Genomic DNA, 17,381 nt, shown 5'->3' with positions numbered 1-17,381 from the left:
AAAAAACCCCAATAAAACACAGAAAAGTAATTTACCTGATAAAGGGTTCAAAGTAATAGTTATAAATATACTTAACAAATGTGGGAGAAGAATGGAGGAACACATGGGAACTTCAACAAAGAGTTATAAAATATAAGAAAGAACCAATTGGAGCTGAAGAATACATTAACTGAAATGAAAAATACACTAGAAGAAATCAACAGCAGATTAGCTAATACAGAAAAACAGACCAGCGATTTGGAAGACAGAAGAGTGGAAATCACTCAAGCAGAACAGCAAAAAAGTAAAGAGAATTAAAGAAAATGAGGATAGTTTAAGGGACCTCTGGGAAACATTTAGCATACTAGCATTTGCATTACTGGGATCCCAGAAGGAGAAGAAAGACGGAAACAAGAACATTTTCAAATAAACAATACAACTTTACACCTAAAGCAATAGCAAAAAGAACCAACAAGGCCCAAATTTAGTGGAAGGAAGGAAATAATAAAGATCAGAGCAGAAGTAAATGAAATAGAGACTAAAAAAACAACGGAAAAGATCAGTGAAACTAAGCTGGTTCTTTGAAAAGATAAAATTGATAAACTTTACCCAGACTCATCAAAAAGAAAAAGAGGGAAGGTATAAACAAAATCAGAAATGAAAGAGAAGGTACAATCAATATCACAGAAATACCAAGAATAAGAGACCACTATGAATAATTATATGCCAACCAATTGAATCACCTAGAAGTAATGGATAAATTCCTAGAAGCACACAATCTTCTAAGACTGAATCAGGAAGAAATAGAAAATCTGAACAGAATGCTTACTCGTAATAAAATTGAATCAGTAATAAAAAAAACTTCCAACAAACAAAAGTCCAGGACCAGATGGTCTCACAGATGAATTCAACACATTTAAAGAAGAGTTAGTGCCTATCCTTCTCACACTATTCTCAAATTTGAGGAGGAAGGAAATCTTCCAAACACATTCTGAGGCCAGCATTACCTGATACCAAAACCAGACAAAGACACTATAAAAAAAAGAAAATTACCAGTCAATATCCCTGATGACCATAGTTGCAAAAACCCTCAGCAAAATATTAGCAAACTAAATTCAATAATATATTAAAAGGATCATACATCATGATTTAAGTGGGACATATTCCAGGTATGCAAAATGGTTCAATATCCAAAAATCAATCATTGTGATATATCACATTAAGAAAATGAGGAATAAAAATCATACAATCATCACAATAGATGCAGAAAAAGTGTTTAGTAAAATTTAACATCCAATTATGACAAGAAGTCTCATAGAGGGAACATACCTCAACATAATAAAGACCATATATAACAAACCCGTAGCTAACATCATAATCAACAATGAAAAGCTAAATGCTTTTCCTCTATCAGAAACAAGATAAGAATGCCCACTTGCCACTTTTATACAACATCGTTTTGGAAGTCCTAGCTATAGCAGTGAGTCAAGAAAAAGAAATAAAAAGAATCCAAAGTAGAAAGGAAAAAGTAAAACTGTCATTATTTGCAGATGATATGATACTATACTATATAGAGAAAATTCTCAAGACTCCACCAAAAAATTATTAAAACTAATATATTAATTCAGTAAATTTGCAGGACACAAAATTAATACACAGAAATCTCGACTTTCTACACACTAAAAAAAAAATTACCAGAAAGAGAAATTAAGAAAATAATCCCGTTTATAATTGCATCAAAAAGAGTAAAATACTTAGGAATAAATTTAACCAAAAAGGTGAAAGACCTGTACTATGAACACTATAAGACACTGATGAAAGAAACTGAAGATAACACAAATAAATGTAAATATATACCATGCTCATGGATTGGAAGAGTTAATATTGTTAAAATGATCACATTCCCCAAGGCAATCTACAGATCAGTGCAATCTCTATTTATATACCCTCACCATTTTCACAGAACTAGAACAAATAATCTTAAAATTTGCAAAGAACCACAAAAGACCTCAAATAGCCAAAGCAATATTGAGAAAGAAGAACAAAGTTCTGATTTCAAACTATACCACAAACCTACAGTAGTCAAAACAGTATGGTACTTGAACAAAACCAGACATATAGATCAATGGAATAAAAGAGACAGCTCAGAAACAACCCCACACCTATATGGTCAATTAATCTACGATAAAGGAGGCAAGAATATACAACAAGGAAATGACAGCCTCTTCAGTAAATGGTGTGAAAACCAGAAGGCTACATGCAAAAGAAAGGAACTGACCATTGCCTTACACCATATACAAAATAAACTCAAAATGGATTAAAGACTTAAATGTGAGACGTGAAACCATAAAACTCCTGGAAGAAAACATAGGCAGAACACTTTTTTTTTTTTTTTTTGCGGTATGTGGGCCTCTCACTGTTGTGGCCTCTCCCGTTGCGGAGCACAGGCTCCGGACGTGCAGGCTCAGCGGCCATGGCTCATGGGCCTAGCCGCTCCGTGGCATGTGGGAACTTCCCAGACCGGGGCACGAACCTGTGTCCCCTGCATCGGCAGGTGGACTCTCAACCACTGCGCCACCAGGGAAGCCCCCAGAACACTCTTTGACACCAGTCTTAGAAATATATATATATTACTAAAGAAAAGAAACATGGGTCTATATCAAACTTAAAAGCTTTTGCAAGTAAAGGAAGCTGTTAACAAAATGAAAAGGCAAACTACTGAACTGGAGAAGATATTTGAAAAAAATATATCTGATAAGGGAGTAATATCCAACATATACAAAAAACTCATACAACTCAGTATCAAAAAACCAAACAACCCAGTTAAAAAATGGGCAAAGGACCTGATTAGACATTTTTCCAAAGAAGATGTACAGATGGCCAACAGGTACCTGAAAAGATGCTCATCGCTAATCATCAGGGAAATGCACATCAAAACCACAATGAGATATCCCCTCATATATTTAGAATGGCTATCATCAAAAAGACAAGAACTAACTAGTGTCGGTGGGGATATGGAGAAAAGGAAACCCTCATGCACTGTTGGTGAGAATGTAAACTGGTGTAACCTCTATGCAAAACAGTATGGAGGTTCCTCAAAATATTAAAAATAGAACTACCATATGTTCTATCAATTCCATCTCTGGGTATTTATCTGCAGAAAATGAAAACACTAATTTGAAAAGCTATATGCACCCCAATGTTCATTATACTGTTTTTTAAGAATAGTCAAGATGCGGAAGCAACCTAAATCATTGATGAATGTGTGAATAAAGAAAATGTGCCATATATATATATGGACTTAGAGGGTATCATGCTAAGTGAGCTAAGTCAGGCAGAGCAAGGCAAATACCATATGATTTCACTTAGATGTGGGTCTAAAAACCAAAACAAACGCACAAACATAAAACAGAAACAGACTCATTGCTACAGAAAACAAACTGGTGGTTGCCAGAGGGAAGAGGGGTGGTGGATGGGTGAAGTAGGTGAAGGAGATTTAGAGGTACAAACTTCCAGTCATGAAATAAGCAAATCATGGAGATTTACAGCATAGGGAATATATTCAATAATATTGTAATAGCTTTGTATGGTGACAGATGGCAACTAGACTTATCGTGGTGATCATTTCTCAACGTATAAAAGTGCTGAATTACTATGTTATAAACCTGAAACTAATATAATATTGTAAGTTAATTATACTTCAATTAAAATATGCCCCCCTTCTTTTTTCTTTTATTACAAAAAGTGCAAGATGCTCCCCTCTTGTCCTCGAAAAGAAAAAATATTTTGGCAAGAAGTCCAACATGAGTTACTGTTTTAGTTGTGATCTTTTACCTTCTCTGGAATTTTTCAAGGATTCACAGGTCTTTAAAGAGCTCCATCACTTTTCTGACTTCCTAGGAGGGAAGAGCTCTGGTCTTCTGGGCTGTGACTACCACCACTGCTGAGGTTGCTTTCAGTCCTACTGTGAACTGGGAGTGAGCTGGTCACCCACCATCACTCTGTGACTGCTGCTTGGTGCCATGGCCAAGCTCCATACCCAGAAGATTAGCAGATTTTGTCTGCTAAGTATAGGCCTAGGGGCCTGCCAGAAGGCTCCCTAAGCAGCTCCCATCAATAAGTAGCACCTCACCACCATCCTGAAATCCTCCCATCTCCATTTGAGGAGGCTCAAGGCTCTACCCACAAAGTTTCTATAATCTTTCTCCTTCAGATTCCAGGCATCCATCTAAGGACCAGCTGCCTCTATCTTTTCATCATTTTTTCTTTCAATAAAATAAAACAAACCTTAACTTTTTATCATACACATTTCTCCACCAATGGAACTTGATGACTAATCAGCTAGTGTTTGATTTCTTAAGAAGCCAGACTTCAGACACAAGTAACACAAAAGAGATTGCTTATCTTTCTCATTGATCAAGAGGGCTTTGTACTTAAAAAAAAAAAGCCTTGTAAATCTCCTAGGAGGGATAAAATAACCTTTCCTACATTCCAGATGAATCTAAAGTGGTGAAAATACAAAACAAGATAATTATTTAACAGGTTACCTTTTAATAATATTTTTTGCTAAATGTATAAAATGTTTTATATAAGTCCTATTACTTAATGCTAAAAATCCTGCAAAAGTATTACATAAAATTTTTTTTTGGATGAAAGAACTGAGGTTCAGAGCAATTAAATAACTCATTGAAGATCACACCAATAGTAAGTAATAGAGTCTGGATTCAAGCTCAGATCTGACCTCGGAGCCTATATCAGTTATACAATGCCATACATTAAGAAGTAATTAAGCCAGGTAAAATCCAGGTGAACTCCACTCATTTAGAAACCTAGTCTTCCAAAGAACCATATTTAAACAATAGGGAATTATAGGCATATAAATTAGAGGTCTAGTTAAACTTTGATATAAACTTAGAAAAGATCAAATCCATTTCTTTTTATACCAAATAGAAATGTCTGAGAAATTGTTTTATTAATAAGCTTTGACTCTCTTTGTAGGTAAAATAAGAGATAAAACCACAAATGGTCAAAAAAAGGGCCACAGGTTATGTGAAATGAACATCTAGAATAATAAAACAAATGGTGCAACAACAAACACCTGGAAAAAATAAGTAGAATTTGAAACCAACAAAAAGAAATAAGGAAAAAAATAGATTTCATATAATCAGGTCCATTGAAATATATTTGAATGTTTGATGTAGCTTAGTAGAGAGGCTAATAGACATGTCTATCAGAATATGATCTTTAATAATAGTAAAATTATTATTATTTAAAAAAATTTTTAGTAAAATTATTTCTGTTTACTGTAAGGAAAACTACATTATACTTTTGTTTCTTGGACTCTCAGAAGCTTCACTGGAAGCTCTTTACAGTGTGGCTTGACAAAAAAATTGTGATAGAATGAAACTCTTAATGCACTGCCATAAATTCAACATCTCACTGTCACAAACATTCCCAGCAAATAAAGTTTCCCTGCCAACCCACTTCCCAACTTCCTGTACACTCACCATTTTTGAAAATCCCTGAATTAAGTACCTGTCCTGTGTGGCACTTAGAAGAGGTGTAGATTTATGATTTATTTTTGTGATTATTTGATTGATAACTTCTTTATCACTTTATGGTAAGTCCCAAGGCAGCAAGGATTTTATCTGGTTTTGTTCACAGTTGGAGCTCCAACACCTTCCATGGCTAGAGGCTGGCTATAGGAGATGCTCAGTAAAAGTGTTTGTATTGAATAACTAAGTTGTCTCATAATCCTGAAAGGCGAGTAGCATGGGACTTTAGAGAATTAACACAAGTAACTTTGGATGAAAGAGTAGAAAATGAAGATGGGATGGAGGTAAAGGGGCATATTTGATAACTACCATTTTGCAACTGAAACCAGTTAATGAAAGGAATTTCCAAAATTTTTATGTTGAAATATAAGGATATGTAGACATGTGGATTACATAAATAGTCTTTAAATTTAAGCTTATGTGTCTCATAGAGATAAAATTTGTTTTTCATCTGCCTTGCCCTTGACTTTTTCTTTGGCTTTGAGCTTTTGCTATGATTGGTCAGATCTGCTTTATTCCCAAGAGGCAGTTGAGAGACAGTGACGTATAACCTAAATATAGTTCTGGTACCTCTAGGTGACTATAACACCCACTAGGATGGCCAAAACAAAAATGTTAAATAATAACAAGTACTGACGAAGATGTGGAGAAAACCTTCATTCAATGATGGCAGAAATGTAAAATGGCGCAGCTATTTTGAAAGTTTGGCAGTTCCTCAAATGATTATCTGATTGTCATTATCATATGACACAGCTATTCCATTCCTAGGTATAGAGCCAAGAGAAATAAAAACATATGTCCACACTAACATGTATATATAAATGTCTATCATAGCATTGCTCATAATAGGCAAAATGTTGGAGCAGCCCAAATGACCATCAATGGATTAATGAATAAACAAAATATGATATATCCATACAATGTAATATTATTCAGCCGTGAAAAGGAAAGAAGTACTGACACATGTTACAGCTTGGATAAACCTTGAAGACATTATGCTGAGTGAAGGAAGTCAGACACAAAAGTCCTCATGTTCTACGATTCCATTCATATGAAAGTACAGACAGGAAAATCTACAGAGACAGAAAGTAGATTAGTTGTTGCTTAGGGTTGGGGAGAGAGAAGGTTGGAAGGGGTGATAGCTGAAGGGTATAGGTTTCTTTCTTTTTTTTTTAAGATTTTTTTTTTTGATGTGGACCAATTTTTTAAAGTCTTTATTGAATTTGTTACAACATTGCTTCTGTTTTGTGTTTTGGTTTCTTTGGCCCTGAGGCATGTGGGGTCTTAGTTCCCTGACCGGGGATCGAACCTGCATCCCCTGCATTGGAAAGCAAAATCTTAACCACTGACCGCCAGGGAAGTCCCATAGGTTTCTTTTTGAGGTGATGAAAATGTTCTAAAATAAACTTTGTGAGGGTTGCACATAGCTGTGAATATACTAAAAGTCATTGAATTGTACACTTTAAATGAGTCCAGTATGTGGATTATATCTCAGTAAAGTTGTTTAAATAAAACAACTGGGTGTTGTATCCTCTCACTGCTGCTCAGTTTTGATGTGGTACCAATACATGATATGGTAAGACAGGCCAATGTCAAGATCATGGGCTTGAAGTCAATTAACTGGCAAGTGGTTCTGGCATCCCTGAAGTTCTCTGAGCCTCAGTTCTCCCTTTGTAAATTTATCAAACAGAGTAATAGCATCTCCTCTGCAGAGTTTCTGGGAAGGTTCTGAATAGTGTATATTAAGTACTGGTCAATACTAGGTGTACAACACTATAAAGTATAAGTTCTTTTCCTATTCTAAATAGAAGAAAAATAAATATTTACCCAAAGAGTTCACAGCTCAATAAAAAAGTCTCCTATCCAAGGAAAACATTTAAACATCTCAAAGACAAGTTGCTTCTGTCGCCAGCCCTATCTTGGCAAAGCAAATGTATGCTGTGTCAAAACAAAATTCAATATTTGCGTGATCTGTTTCACAAAACCTAAGCCTGAACCAGAGTTTTCACTTGGCATGAGGATCTTTGTCCCAGGCATGGTTTCCTGTGTAAAGACTGCTGTGCTTCTACTTGTACGAATTTGTTCTCTTCAGCACTGCTCATAGCAGTGAAAAATTAGAAATGTCCTAATTGTCCAAAAATAGGGGAAAGGCTAAGTTAATTATCCTCTGTATCATGATTATGCAGTTACATTGTATCTATTTTTCTAGGATTTTATAAAAAGATAGAAACATGAACAAGATAAAGTTAAGGGAAAAATAGAACAATAATACACATAAACACACATTTAACAAATACTACTATACTACAGCCTTCTAAAAATATATATATTAATAGATAAAAAAGGAAGTTTGGGAAAGAACATAAACTCAAATAGCTCTGATTTTATTATGTTGATGAGACCATGGTTGCTTGTTATTTTAAATAATTTACATTGTTTTAAATTTGGTTTAATAACATACGGAAACTGTAGTAGGTTAAAAATACCTACTGCTGCTTGTCCTGTATTTTATGGACTCTATTAAGAGAGATAAAACAAAAGTTAATTACAAAGGAAGGTGGAGAGTATTGATGAAACTCCCAGCTCTTAGGAGAGGAGCTTTCTTAAGGGTAATAGGTTATACATGACAACATTCTGAAAGGACGTTTTTAAGGTTGATGAATGATGCCTGCAAGTCTGCTAATTAGCTGTGTTCCCATGAGCAAGCTATTTAACCTCTAAGGATCTCAATTCCCTCATCTGTAAAATAAGAGATTAAATAAAAGAGAGAGATATATGCATTTTTGACCTAGAGATGTGGAAGTTGGTGGCTTGAGGAGAAAGCTGTCATCTTAAATACACCAGGGAAATGCGTGTCTTATAGAACTACGTGATCTGCATTGCGTATTGAGGAAATGAAGCTCAGAGTTCTGTGACCAGGGCTACACCCAGAGATGAGGGGACAGTTACTGCTATTTTGTTCACTCCTTAAGGACTGCTGCTTCTTGTTCTCTATACTGGGGACAGCATTAAGAGAGATTAAAAAAAGTTAACTGTAAAGGAAAGTAAACAGTAAAACCCCCAAAAGACATCATGAAGAAATAAATTTGTGACATAATGTTGCACATAATATTTCTTGAAATAAAAAGCACTTATTGGGCTTCCCTGGTGGCGCAGTGGTTGAGAGTCCACCTGCCGATGCAGGGGACATGGGTTCGTGCCCCGGTCCGGGAGGATCCCACATGCCGCGGAGCGGCTGGGCCCGTTAGCCATGGCCGCTGAGTCTGCGCGTCCGGAGCCTGTGCTCCGCAACCGGAGAGGCCACAACAGGGAGAGGCCCACATACTGCAAAAAAAAAAAAAAAAAAAAAACCAAAATAAAACAAAACAAAAAAGCACTTATTAAGTACATTTACCTAAATATGATGCTGTATTAAGGAGAATTAGGCAGATCCTCTTTCCTCTGGTAAACTACAATTTAACGAATTTAAGGTATCACTGAGGCACATGGATTTAAAAGGCAGGCAGACAAATGAACCGACATCAAAAAGGCACATACATGTAAAATTAACATGCAGATATTTAAGCATAGGAAAAAACACAAAGGATTCTAGTAGGATGGGCCGGGAGCAGGGATCTTGTACATAACCAGGTAAGCAGCCATGGTTTCTGTGAGGGATATTGAAAGGCTACATTTTTGTAATCCCCTGATGATATTTTTTAAGATATTAAGAAGCTCTGTTAAAAAATATGTATATTATATAAGATATATACAATATATATTTTTTCATTTTTGCTCTATAAACCGTATTAAATTGTTATTGGTCACTAACATACTTAACTCCATATAAGCTATCAAACTGGCTAGCCTGTCAAAGCATAGAATTAAATTCTCTATTTATAGGATAGTGGAACTTAACAGTTAGAGATATTGATAAGTGATGACAGATACAGTCCTCTCTTAGGGCAAAATAAGGGAGAAATATTCCATGTGAGATACATAGGTTTTAGCCTTATCAAGACATCATGAAAGCACAGGAACAATTTCTTTGCACATCATCAGGGATGTTTTGACATCTCCTGAACCTAGGTGTGAAAGTGGCCACATAAAATTGGCATCACTTCTAAGATGAGATGCCAAGTACCTTCTGTTGTGGACTGGAAAGAAAATGTAGTCGTCCAATCACTACTAGCTCTGGGCTCAGACAAAACAACTGGGAATGAGAAAGAGTCACTCGGTATTCTGTCTCAGTGTTAACTGGGAGGAAGAAAGAGGACAGTGATTTTAATTTATATGTTTTCACTGCTGGTCTTCCATCAACAGGAATCTTCCTACGGACAGAACCACCTTGTGTAAATTCCAACGTCTCAGAACTAAGCTCGTAGGGGCTTATTGGCTCTTTGCATCAGCCCGTCAAAACTGTATGCATGCTTGCTGCAGATTCAGAAGAAGAGATGTGAAGCCTGTATTCCACTCTCCTCCCATGTGGCACAGAGAGGCCCCATCACAAGCCCCTCCCTTCCCAGTGTGCCTCACCGTGTTCTCCACTGTCCCCCTCAGCCATGTTCTCTTGTTCTTTACTTGTTCTCAACCCAGAGGCTGATGACCCTGTTAGCACTTAACTTTTGGGGTCTGAATGCCACCGTTAGCCTTCCTGCCCTTCCTTAGAAGGATTTCTTAGGATGCTTATCCTTACTCATCCTCAGGGGTTTATTTCATCTCTATTTTCCTATTTAAAGTGGCTTTACCAGTACCTACGGTATCTTATTCAATCCTGACACTAGGGGCAGTAAGGAAGCCTGGGTCCCTTCTCACGTTGGAGAATCCTCTACTGGGTTTCCTATAACAGATCCTCTATGTTTTAAAAACCCTTAACAAAGTACTGTAAAATTTTTGGTAATTCATGGGATAACCACATGCTTAGGTAATACTCCAGTCACAGAAACCGTGACTTTATAAAACACAGGCAAGACTTGGTATTTAAGAGAAACCCTGTGAATCTTGATGACAGAGTCTAACATCTTTTCTCATGCTGAGGGAAAAGGCTATTCTTCACAGTTAATACATAATTGTAGTCAAAGAGTGATGAAAAAAACAGCCATTTTGATTGAATTTTTAATGTCATTGCTTAAAAACACCATCAGCAGGAGGGGAGACAGACAAGACATAACGTTGGAAAAGAAGTGACAGCTCTTTAAATTAAATTTAAAGAAAACTATGAAAGAAAAAAGAATATGATTTAAATAAATGATGACTCATACTTGGCAATCAGTGGTTTTATAAAACCTTTAAAATTTTAAAATGAAAAATCTTGCTTCTTTCTCCATCTCCTTATAACAATTTCCCAATAATCTAGAAGTTTTCTGCTTTGCCAAAATATGCCATATAGAAGTACCTTAATGCAGAGGATGTGGGAACCATGGACATGAAAGAAGGAAGGGGACCAAAGTTCATTGCCAAACTGTCCTGCAGTTACCTCCAGGGTGTATGTATAAAGGACGCATGTTTGTCAATGCCTCTGACATGATTTGCCCAGGAAATTATTAACATTTGTCTCCCCAGACAGAGGGTTAAATTCCTTGAGATCAGAGACCATGCCATAGTCATCTTTATATCTTACACATTCCCAATATCTCATTCCAAATCTTCCCCAAGCCCAGCACCTAGCACAGGGCTGGCATGTGCTAAGTACACAATAAGTGTTTGGTGTAACTGAAGTGACATGAAATAGAATATTTCTTGGATGTTTCTCCAGAACCTAGCCTTTTTTGCTCCTTTCCTAACAATACCCCACATTTTTCAGCCGGGTGAGTTAAGTGAGATAGAACTCACTGTTCACTCCTAAGTTAGAATCCAACTGGCTTGAACCAATCAACACATCCCATCTCCTTGGCCCCCATGATTGGTTAAGACATTTGTCTCAAGTCTGGCCAAAAAGGTCCAACAAAACTCAAAGCCAGAACTTTTGTTCAAACTCTCCAAGCAGCAGTCTTTCTTGGACTTGAAACCTGGAATTGTTTAGTTCTGTGAGATGCGGGAGCTACTTTGGGATCTCAAGAGGAAAGACTAACAAAAACGGAGCCTGTATTGAGGAAGCAGAGCAAAACGACTGAGAGAAAGAAACTGGGTCCAGTTCACATTTTTTAAGCCACTGAGATTTACCTGAAGCCCAATGATCTAATTATCTTGGTCTTTTCAGAGAAATAAGGCAAAGAATTATCTTTGTGATTTAAGCCTGTGTGTGTGTGTGTGTGTGTGTGTGTGTGTGAATTTTCAATCAAAATCAGTCTGTCTGTCCTATAGATTCTCTAGAAAGAAAGAGGGGTTTCCTTAGAGGCCACCATCTCAGTGGCTGGCAGATGTCCTCACTCACAACTCTCCTGGTTCCTCATTGTGCCTGGGATGGGCAGGCCCAACAGAGGAAGCTCTTCAAAGACCTCTGTTCTCTAGATCCTGGGATTGGATTCTTCCCAGAGTGTCTTGTGTTGGACCACATTTCATCCATTCTCAGAAGGACTCCCTCCTCCATGATGGAATGATAACCTCTCCCCTCATCTCGCTGGATCCTTTCTGATATAGGGGTCCCAAGCAGTTTGCTTTTTCTGGCTAAATGCTTAAAAATCTATTTGTGCACGATTATTGAACATTCATCAGTTTCTCAGTTATTGACTTACCAGAAGTCCATCTGTATAAACATATAAAATTGATCTCTTGAGCAATTGGAAAACTTAAGAAAATGCATTGAGTTTATTTTACATTAGCAGATGTCAGTAACTTAAAAACTCAGTTTTAGAGACAATTCTATGACTGCTTCCTACCACTCTCCAGGATAACACGTATCTGAGTAATGCTGTTTATGGAGGAAATAATTATGTTTTAGGTAAGCCTTGTTAAAGCTATCATAACCCTGCTTTGTACTTATATATCAGTTGATTACTAACAATGAAAAAACTGAATGGAAGATTCAGTCAATATTCTAAGAGTTACATGAACAAATCCAGTGATATATATCAAGTGCTCAGTTGATCTCTTAACAAATAATGAAGTTCTTTTCCTACTCCTACTCCTATAAATAGTTTTACTCTATTTGCTTAGGTAGGCACAATTGTTTCAATCAGTTGAGACAGAAACATTAATTTATTTGAACAAATGTCTTAACCAAACTGGAAAGCACACCATGCCAGCCTGTAATGTTATTTCAATTCACTGGTTACATATTAGGATTCCCTAATGATCTATTCCTTTTCAGGGGTGTGAGTGTGAGAGAGAGATGTCTCAACATACAGTGTTCATTCTAGTGGTGGTCCAAGCCCTCCAAGAGTTCAGTGTAAGCTGAAGAACTGAAAAAAAAAGATTTCTCAGAAGGGACAAATAGTCAAGAAGCTTTAGGTGATCTCTTAGGTGAATGTGTTCCTTCCCTTCAAGAAAGTGCACGAATGAGAAGGGAGAATTAGACTTAGACATGAAGTTGGCAGTGTCTAAGCTGGTCCCTAACTTAGATATAAGCTTTAAAGATTAGCTTTACATCAGCTAGCCAGTTTCTATGCCTTTGTTCTCTGTCTGTCTGGAATCCAAGTCATCCACCCTCTGTGGAGGCGAGCTTTCCTTCTTGTGGTTTACAGGCACCCAGCACTCTTTAAACTGCTTTCTTCTTCCTTTTTCGTTCCCATTTTCACCAGTTCTGATATATCTCTCTTCTCACATGTTGAGCACGTACATGCCAAGGAACAGAACACTGTTCAAGACAGACATACTGGCTCTCTCATGGACCTTGTGATGGAGAGGGTATATGTAACCAGATGAGGAAACAAGCACTACAATTCGTGTGATAAGATTTGCGTGGGAGCCAGAGAGGATGGCGTTCTAGCCTTCATTGTGAGGGTTGGGAATCACACTTCAGGGACAGAAATCTTTAAACCTGCGATCTAGAGAATGAGAAGGTCTTAACAAAGACAAAGTACAGGAGAAGAGCGTGTCACCGCAGTATTACTGGAGGTGTAACATGAGGGTCTAGGACAGCAGTAAAGATGGCTGGGGGTGGGTCAACAATGACCAGATAATCCAGCATCTTGTGAAAACAATATGTTGGACATTTTCTAAGAACAGTGGAAAAACTTTGAAAGGTTTAAATAGGGAAATTTCAAGACTAAATTTGTATTGTAGTGATATCATTCAGTCCCGAGTACCGAGAGTGGATCAGAGTAGACCAGTTAGGGGGCTGAGGCATCATTACGCATGACAAACAGCAAGAAAGGTGAAGTTCAGTTTGGGCTTGATAAGTATGAACCAGCTCTGGGCCCTTCAAATGTAGATTACTGGCAAACAGATAAATAGGTAGCTCACTGGAGGCTGAAGATGCAAGTTTGATAGCCTTCCCATAGGAGTCATAAAGTGGGTGAAAGCTCTCTAACAAGGCATGCAGAGCAGGAAGTAAAGAGGATCTTGTATCGAACTCTGAAGAATACCAGCATTTGAGGGGCAGGCGGAGGAAGAGAAGCCAGCAAATGACAAAACCATGTTTCACGTGTCATTTCCTCTCTCATTCTCCTGGTGAGCTTCCTGGGCCTCCGCAGGATGCTTCCTCCTCTGTGGAGCCTTGACTCCCTTAGACAGAATTAATCCTTCCTCATCCTATTCGCTCCTCGTCTGCTATTGTGGTACTTACCACATTGCATTTTTTTTTCTTTTTTTTTTGCGGTACGCGAGCCTCTCACTGCTGTGGCCTCTCCCGTTGCAGAGCACAGGCTCCGGACGCGCAGGCTCAGCGGCCATGGCTCACGGGCCCAGCCGCTCCGCGGCATGTGGGATCTTCCCGGACCGGAAAACGAACCTGTGTCCCCTGCATCGGCAGGCGGACTCTCAACCACTGCGCCACCAGGGAAGCCCCCCACATTGCATTTTAATGTAGTTATTTGTTTACTTATCTTTCTTCCCTTTTAGATGATAAATTCCTCCAGGATAGGAATCTTCCCCTAATTTTCTTGGTATTCTCACCAGTCTGACAGTATCAAGCGAAGAGTTCTCTTTGTCTGCTGAGTGAATGAAACTGAATGCATCTATTCTTATTTATAAGATCATATTTATACTCTTTGCCGGTATGAATATGAAGAAAGATACTTGAAGTAAAAAACCACTTCTCTTTTAGCTCCAGTTTTCCAAGGATCTAACATAAGCTATACATATTGTGAATGCTGATAAAGTGTTTATTGATTAATTAACACTGATCAGAGATCCTAGGATCTCATTTAACATTCAGAAAGTGGACCTGGATGGGAGGCACGCCAGATACATATTCACTCAAGGGTAAGATACAGGGCAGCCAAAAGAATTGAGGTGGTGTTTGGTTCAATGTCCCCGAAAGGAAAATCACTAGTAGGTTGGTTCCTTGTGACCCTGAAATATTGTTCACTAACAAATTAAATCTTTTATTTCAAAAAATCCAAGGATGATTCTTTTAGACCAGGGTAAGAAACATTAAAAAAACTTTTTCTTCTCTAAAGCAGTGACTCATTGAAACTAAATTAATTTTGTGTTGCAAACAAGTAAAAGTAGCAACTTAGTTGATGTTTAAGAGAGAAAGACAGGGCTTCCCTGGTGGCGCAGTGGTTGAGAGTCCGCCTGACGATGCAGGGGACATGGGTTCGTGCCCCGGTCCGGGAAGATCCCACATGCCGCGGAGCGGCTGGGCCCGTGAGCCATGGCCGCTGAGCCTGCGCGTCCGGAGCCTGTGCTCCGCAACGGGAGAGGCCACAACAGTGAGAGGCCCGCGTACCACAAAAAAAAAAAAAAAAAAAAAAAGAGAGAGAGAGAAAGACAAGTGTATATATACTATATGGTCAGTTGAAATACCATACTATGGACAGTTAAAGAAGTGATAGAGAAGGTTGAAAGAAACGAGGTAAAAATAAGGAAAGTAGGTGGAAAGGGAGGAAGGAAAAATGAAAAGGCAGAGGAGACAGAAGGCAAAGGAGAAAGAGATAAAAGAGAAGAAGCCATAAGATTTTAATAATAATTACAAATATAACTTGTATGCTTCCTTTGGAAGAATTTCCACCTTGATCTTTTGTTTCTCATGATAGAGTATGAGTGCTTGTTCTTGTTTTACAGGGAAAAAAATTCATATAGTTGGTGGCAAAATTGGAGTTGGAATCCTTGTCTCTTTATTTCTAATCCTCTCCACTTATATGACGTTTAATGGATGTAAATTACACTTGTTCTGCTGTTCACTAGGTTTGAAAATCTCTGAGTAAGTTGTCACCTGTTATTTCTGCTCTTTGAAATTCTGATTACAGTACATCTGATTGTGCAGAGCCACTTTTCCTTATAAAAGAAAACAGCTTGTCTGTTTTTATTTCCAAACTTTCAAGTTTATTTTTGAAATAAATGTTTACTTCCCCCTGGGCTTCTGAATCTTTTGCAGGTGTGTGAAGGAATGATTCTGGCTTTAGAAAATTGCTTTGGAACATTAGAGATATTTCTCAACTTACTAGCTATCACCTGTAGTCCCTCTGGCATAGAAAACTGTCGGCTTGCTTTATTTTATCCTCTCCGTGATCAGAATTTTTGTATTACAGAAAATTTCAAGTTTAAATTTATAATTAGTGTCTATTTGCTTTGAAATGAAAGTTTTTTTTCCTCTATTTATTTAAAAACTCTAAGCCAGAGGTCATATTCAAACTATTTAATAAGAGGGGTGGAATAGATAACACCTATCAGAATAAATGCCTTCCCTGCCTGTACATAGAGGGTAAAAGTATCAGCTCTGTTCTAATTCCTATTGGGAATAATTCAAACAAGAGAACTTCAAATCCTATGTATTTTCCATTAATAAAATCCTTTAGGAATAAACAATATTAACCACTCTATTAACTACTCTCACTACTTCATCTGTCTTCTTCTGCCAAGCAGACTTAAGAGAAGGGAAAGAATGAGGTAGAGGAGTAGAGAAACACCGAGGAGAGGTAGGGAAAAACGAACATTTGCGTTCTGTTGCTTTCTAATCTCTGTTTTAGCATTTCCAGAAGCCAGAATTTAGGCTGACCTTGAATTCTGTCAGAGTTGTGGGAGCCCTTATGAGAAATTTCCCCCTTTATGAAAACTAAATTTTTGAATATAAAATATATGCAGAAAAGTATACAGATCATAACCAGACAGCCCATGATTTCTTCACAAAATAAATGCACCTGTGTGACCCCTACCCAGATCAACGCAGACTATTACTCAGAACCCCATGAATTGCTTCCTTCCCCTTCACTGTCTCCATTTTCCTTGCCAAAGGTAGGCGTTATCCCGACTTCTAACACCATAGATTAGTTTCACCTATTTAAAATTTTCATTGCAATGGAATCATAGAGTATGTATTCCTTTTTGTCTGGCTTCTTTTGCTTCAAGCTGTGTGTGGAATCATCTGTGTTGTCGCATATACCGAGTTTTCTTCATTTTTATTGCCGTGTTGAATTCTATTGTATGGATATACTGTAATAGATAATTATCTATTCTGTTGATAGGCATTCAGGTGGTTTTCAGGTTTGAACTCCTAATAATAATGCTAAATAAGTGTTTGCTAACACTATGGTGGCAATCATTTGCAATGTTTAAGTGTATCAAATGAACACATTGTGCACCTTAAACCCACACAGTGTTACATGTCAATTATATCTCCATAAAGCTGGGAGAAAATGAAACTATAACTATGTGAAACGATAGAAGGGTTAGCTAAGGCTACAATGATGATCATATTGTAATATATAAATTTATCAAATCAATACATTTTACCCCTTAAGCTTACTGAATGTTACATATCAATTATGTCTCAATTAGTAAGAAAGAAAGAAAGAAAGAAAGAAAGAAAGAAAGAAAGAAAGAAAG

Source organism: Aethalodelphis obliquidens, unplaced genomic scaffold, assembly GCF_003676395.1.
Source record: "Aethalodelphis obliquidens isolate GAN/ISIS:26980383/991018 unplaced genomic scaffold, ASM367639v1 scaffold5, whole genome shotgun sequence".
Taxonomy (NCBI): domain Eukaryota; kingdom Metazoa; phylum Chordata; class Mammalia; order Artiodactyla; family Delphinidae; genus Aethalodelphis; species Aethalodelphis obliquidens.
Note: the sequence above shows the minus strand (reverse complement) of the source record.